A 7,198-nucleotide genomic window follows, 5' to 3' on the forward strand; every position below is an offset into this window, starting at 1 on the left:
AAATATTACTACATAAAGTTAGGTCCCAATTTCACATATTTCAGGCAAACTGGGCTTCCCTTTCATAAAGGTTGTTGCTGGCTGTCTACTCTCATTCTTAGAATTAACGCACCCTTAAAGCAGGCATCCCAACTGTCTAATCTCTAATCTGACTGGAACGTAGTAGGAGTCCAGTGTCTTTTTTTGTTGAATGAAGGTGACATTTTTGAAGAAATTTTTGACCTGGAAAACATTTTTAATCTGATTAAGACAGATGCTCAATAGAGCACAATATATCTAGATAGTTTCAAAACCAGTCTAGAAATGTGTTAAATGAAACTAGTTTTATCACACCATCCCTGGGTGTAAATTAAAAACAAAGGCTCAAAAGTAGGTGCTTTGAATAGTGTTTTTGCTCCTGGGAAATTTGTAGAGACAAATCTATATTCATTTTTATGAGCTGAATATATTCTGGGTGGACAACTAAATAAGTGATTAAAATGTCATTGTTATAACACTTGTGTAGTGATATTTTGTTGACCTCAACAAAATATGCTCGTTGTACAACACCTTCCCAGTAAATTAAATGGGTAACCTTTAGAAATTCGAAGTCAGAACGTGTGTCTTTGTGGTACTACATGACACCTGAAGTGTATGAGGGTACAGAGGTAGTAAATGATAGTGATGTTTGCTTTCAGATACTTATTTGCTGTTGTGATTCCCAAGATGATACAAAGTGCAAAAGAAGTCATTCTACAATGCAAGACATAATCATTTCTGATGGTGTATGTTAGCATTCATCAAATGCTATCATATTTTTAGACTATGAAATCATGCATTATGCTTTTTTCAATAAAATGTAATCTGTTCCTTTTAATCTTTTTAGTTGCTGTTCTGGACTTTTCCCCTAATGTGCAAATGTTGTATTAATGCATGATTCTTCAGGTATTTTTGAATTGGTAGGAAAGAAATATACACAAGCAACGAGCAAATCAACAGACTTATAACTACTACGTATGAACACAATAGACTTATTTTACTGTAAGGTTATGATTTTTTAATATAAGAAATTTTTTGCCCTTTTCCTATTTTATCAGTAACATAATGGTCAAAAATAAAAGTTTTCCTTGATTCATGTTACATATAATAAGTTCAACTTCCTCAAGTAAAACATATTATCATGGAATGTTAGGCTTCCTCAAGGATCGTCTAGCAGCTGAAGTCTTGTTCATTGCTCTTGTTCTAAAGGAATTGTGGGGTGGGGGTTGATGGACATGGACCTGGGATCTGAGAACTGAATTAAACTTAGTTAAGGTCCCGAGTAATAAGTCACTCTTCAAAAATGTCAAAACTTTATTGCATCCAACACTTTGCCTGTTCCCCTTTATTCCATACATCACGTGAAGCTTCCTTTATTGAATTACCTTAAGGGAAAAGCAGAACAAAACTAGGCAATATCACTTATAATCTTCATAAAGGGACTGGTATTACTAAAATAGGAGTAGCATAATTTAGTTCTAATCCAGGCTGCCTGTAAAACATCATAATATGTTAGATGAGGTTTGTGGTCAGAGAGAGCTTGAGTCCAATTCTATCTTTCCAGTTACCTGCATGGCCTTCAGCAATTTACTCCCCTCTCTGAAGCCCAGTTTTCCTGTCACCGTTTTCTGGCTTCTGTCTATTATTGCCTTAAAGCATTAAGAGAAAAAAAATCACAAAATTTAAATATAGCCATTAAACATAAAAAGGACACTGAAATGCATATTTAAAATGTAATATGCAGCAGCATAGTGGTTATAAATGAGGTTAAGATACACATTGGCATGTTTAAAGTTAGTCTGTGCAACTCCCTAACTCTGCTTGGAACTCTTCCCCTCTCAGCCTCGGATTTCTCAACAGTAAAAAGGGCGCATTTGTATCTACCCAAAAGGGCTGTTGTAAAGCAGAAGTGAAAAAATTAACATGTGATGTGAGCAGAACCTCAGAGAGCTGGCTCATAGCAAGTGTTCACTGGATGATTGTAATTATGATAAAATACTGTTTTACAATATTTTGTTATCATTATTGCTCCAGAGAAATAAATCTCTTTGCAAAGCAGACATCCTTATTTCAACTTTTGCACACTGGCTTTAATACATATTTTTATAGAAAGATTATATACAAGAGTAAGGGGTTGAATTTCTCAAAGGTTTACGATGCTCACTGCATGCCCAATCCTGCCTTTGTAAGCACTGGTTGAATACTTGCCCAAAGTTGAATCATGTTAGACCAATGAACTTTCTATTCACAGCCTCCATTTCCTCATCTCCTGATAAGAACTCAGCTGCAATGGAGCACAAAGGCAAGGAGCAGCACGGGGCTGTGAAGAGGCCCCCACACCACTTAAAGATAGTTCTGAATTCAGGAAAACAGCACAATGTAAGCATTTTCTCAGGTTTGGCCTCAACTCCTCTCTCAGCTAAAACTTTAGGGAAAAAAGTTATCTTGGTAAACAGACGGGGTTCTTTAAACTGGCAAGTGTCTCTATTCCTGCCTAACAATGGTGTCTGCTAGAAGCAGCCACAAGCCCTTACAACAAACATTCAGACAGAGCTAAGCTGATCAAAGCATGGCATACAAAATAATCCCAACATGTTCTTTCCTGCTGCTTCCACATGAAAAGGTGAACAAGATTGATCAAAAAATAACTTTGAGTGGATCTTATGCATAAATTATCATTTTCTGATAAAACTATGTAAAAATCTCCCTTAGACAAACTCCTACATGTGTGAAAGCTGACAACCTGTTCACTGCAATAAAATGTATCCAAGGTCTGCTCCAAATGCTTCTTATAAGCTACGGGCTCATCGTGAAGGCCCTCTATTCAAAAGTAGCCTCCGTAGAACAGTCAAGTTAAGCTGGCCCTTAACGATGCTTTTCCCACCCTAAAACCTCTCCAAAGATAGTGTGACTGGTGGGCCTTCTGGTGTTGGCAATATTTTTTCAAAAATTCTAATCTTCTCAGAAAGTCTGGACTCCTCTCTTGATTTCGTGAGTCAATTTTCCTGTCTACGAAATTTTTTTTTGTAAATTTTCTCTGACATTTTTTCACTCTAATAATTTGATAAAGCTAAAACACGGTTACATTTAAAAAGAAAGCACTAATCAGTAATTAAGCAGAATCCATGTTTCAATGAGGCGTTTTGATTGTCTCCAAAGAGGCCCAGAGAAAGGACTGAACCTCTAAAAATTCATTTCACCAAAATTGCACTAGCTACAAAAACTGTGTGAACATGATGCATTTTCTAACTTTATCAAATTTATTAGACTTTTGCAGACACAATTTTTATCTGCTAGGATTTTATTGTCCCTTAGGGAAATTCTACAACCTCAAGGCTAAATTGAAAGTTACATGTGAAAAAGAAATCAAAATATATTTTCTATTCATTGTGTAATATGATTTTTATAAAAAGTAATTATGTTTGAAATTATTAGAAGAGGACTCATAGATCTCTTCCTTCCATAACTGAACAAATGCACAAAGACACAGAATTACATGTGATCTGATGACAGCAGTGTAAATTTTCTCTTTGTATGTGATAATCTCTTTGGCAAGAAAGTGAATACACTCCAAAATGATTCAAAGTAAATGAATCTCAAAACTTAATTCTATGTAAATCTCTTGTCTTAGAACTTCCGTGCAGAGTATCTAAAATTAAGAATAATTGAAGTTTAGATTGGCAATATTTCTTTGATTATCTGCCTATACTTGGAAGTCTTCAATAAAATTAAAACAATATCAAAATTCTGAATTAGTAGGGTGTATATATATGTAGCTAGATATAGGTGTGTGTGTGTGTGTGTGTGTTTTATTCCTAATAAAGTAGAATAGAGAGTCATTGAAGGTCAATGAGGTAATAATTTGTGAATAATAGCACCAATGGGTTAAAAAATCAACTAAAATTTTAATTTATAACTCTGCAGCTTGGTCATTTAGGCAGGGTTCAACTAAGCAGTTGCTCTATTCAGTATCAGGCTCTGGTGCACTCAGCTAACCTTTCTCATGCATCTGTGGTCAGCTAGTAGGTTGTCTAGAACTGGCAGGTTTTTGATGGTCTCAGGTGGGCCAGTTAGAATAATGGGAGTCCTCCATATGATCCCTCATTCTACACAAGTCATGTTCGTATGAAGGGCTCAGGGTTCCTAAGATAGCAAACAAGCCTTAATGCACAAATACCTCCAATCTCTGCATCACGTTTGCAATGTCTTATTGGCTAACATCAGCTGAATGGCTAAACTGAGATTCAAAGGTATGGACACAGTCAAGTATGAACAAATTGGGCCCACTTCTTTAATCAATTGACCGTAGATAAAGAGTTTCCTGGGATACAATACCTTTAAGCGAGGAACCCAGGGTAGGGCAGGTGCAGGACATTTATATAGTCCATCACTGAACGAGCATGCATTGTATACCATGTGCTGTGGTTTGAATAAATGCCCCCTCCCCTCAAGAATTTGTGTCTACCTGGAACCTCAAAATGTACTTTATTTGGAAACAGAATTATTGTAGATGTAATTAGTTAAGATGAGGTCATACCGGATTAGTGTGGGTCCTAAATTGAACGATTGGTGCCTTATAGGAAGAAGGCATGGCAGAATACACACACTCACACACACAGGGAAAACACTGTATAACAATGGAGACAAAGACAGAAAGGATTCAGTTGCAAGCCACAAAACACCACGGATTGCCGGGAATCAGCAGAAGCCAGGGAAAGACAAGGAAGGACTTTCTTTCAAAACCCTTCAGAAAGAGCATGGCACTGCAGACTGACACCTTCATTCGAAATCTTTATCCTGAAGAGCTGGGGGAGAATAAAAACCTGCTGTGTGTTTTTTTAATTTCTATTTTAAAATAAATTATATTGTGTATATTTAAGGTTTACAACATGATACTATGGGATATATATGTAGATACAAATAGGTACTGTAATGGTGAAGCAGATTAACATATGATCTCATTTTTTGTGACATGAGCAGGTAAAATCTACTTATTTTACAAAAATTCCTAATACAATACAATTTTATTAATTATAGTCGTGTTACACATTCAATCTCTAGACTTATTCATCTTACATAGCTGCTACTTTGTATCCTTTTACCTACATCTCCCCATTTCTTCTCCCCCTACCCCCCATGATAACTGCTGTTTCATTCTCTATCTTTGTGTATGATCTCACTTATATGGGAAAATTTTTAAAAATAGCTGCTGTGTCAAGCCACCCAGTGTGTGGTAATTTGTTATACCAACCCTGATCAATGACATCTATTAAGCACCATCCACTGTTTTAAGAGCTGAGATTACACCACTAAACAAAATACCTGGCCTCATGAAATTTATTTTCTAACTGGGTAAGATACAATAAACAAAATAAGGAAGACATTTATATGCAAAATGTATATACTAAAAGCTAACACATGCAATGGAAAAATTAAGCCAGGAAGAATGACGAGAAAAGGTGCTGAGATGGTTGCAATTTTCCGTAGTGCGGTCATGAAAGAGTTTATTCAGGATGTGGCATTTAAACAGACATGTGGCAGGTAAGTGTGGTGGCTATAAGAATCTCTGGGGAAAGAGCTCCAAGACAAAGAGGACAATAAAGGTGAGGGTCCTAAGATGAGAATGTGCTTGGAGTAATCAAGGAGACCAGTGTGAGCAGCTAAGCCAGTGCAGAGAAGCTGGTGTGCAAAGCACTTCATGTCCTTAGGTTGAAGCGCAGCAGGGCCTGCCCTATACAGAGAGAGGATGAGGCCAGCACACATGGTCAATTTTACTCCTTTCTATTTTTGTCCTTTTCTTTCTTTTTCAAATTTATCTAAGATACTAATTTATGAGAGGAATCTTGAGGAAAAATGTAATCATGCCTCATAGTGGAAAAAAAATAATCATTTTAGAATCAAATAGATCTTGGTTTGAACTTTAACTCCACTATTTCCTCAGTAATTTAGTGAATGCTATTTTTTGCTATTACCTCATCTACAAAATTGGAAGAATAACACCTACTGGACAGTGCTACTGGGAAGAGTCAACTAGTTAAACCATATAAAAGTGCCAGTCACAGAGCAAGCATCTAACAAAAGAGAATGCTTATCATGACTGGTTGATTATGATCAGTGTAGACAGCTCAGTAGACTCATTAGAGGCTGCGTTCCTGTCTGACGTGTCTTCATACTCCTCTCCTGACGGTCTCCAACCCTTTGTTTAGTAAGTATCAGCAAAGTACAAATCCTGTGAATTATTAAAGAGAGGAATGAGTAAGTGGATAATGAACCTCTGAGTGTGTCTTCTGGTCCCTATTGTCCAGCTCTTCTAGTTTGTAAACACCTTGAAGTATTCTTTATGCTCTTCTGCAAATAGTGCCATTAATTGAATTGAATCCAGTAGACAAGACAGGAAACCTGGGTTATAATGTTTGAGCTCTGCTAGACGTCTTTTATTTTGAAGCTTCATGAACTCTCTTCCTCAGTTCATGAGATGCCGTAATATTGCCAGATGATTTCTTAAAATTGCTTAAGGTTAAAAAGAAAAAGAAGGAGCTGGTGCTATCATAATACAAACTTGGAATTTCTTAAAAGCAGTCAGGTACATAATTGAAAACTAATTGAATGTTCTAATCCATATGCATGAAAAACAATTTACATTGCTTCATTATTTAAAAGCAGTATAAATATGAGGATGTGGTGGGAATTTACTTGAGGAGTATTCTGAGAATATTCATACAAAATGAAGCTTAACTCTTTTTAAACCTTGAAAATATATTTTGGAAAGGCCTAAACACTAAATAGTCTGAATTTTGATATAATGTCAGAGAAATAAACACTATATTAGAACTAAATATGTCTGCTCTCTACTTAAAAACAGAATTCCAATTTCAAGAATGCTTCCCCTAGCCTAAGAAAAATAGGCAATTCAATATTCAAACTAACTTGTTTTGAAGCCTCTGTAAGTCACAGTACACTCTGTAAGTTGTATTGTAATTTGTAAGTCATCTCTCTAACTGCCTGATTGATAATTCCTGAACCACCATTGATTCAGAAAAAAAAAAAAAGGAATTTAATGGAAGAAAACGAACAGAATTGCAGAACATCACCATCCCCCATTCCTAATATTAAAGTTTCTAATCTGAGTCAAACTCCATGATAGACATTTTGACACATATTTTACTACTTAATTTACATG

The sequence above is a fragment of the Macaca fascicularis genome, chromosome 3 (genome assembly GCF_037993035.2).
Source record: "Macaca fascicularis isolate 582-1 chromosome 3, T2T-MFA8v1.1".
Taxonomy (NCBI): Eukaryota; Metazoa; Chordata; class Mammalia; order Primates; family Cercopithecidae; genus Macaca; species Macaca fascicularis.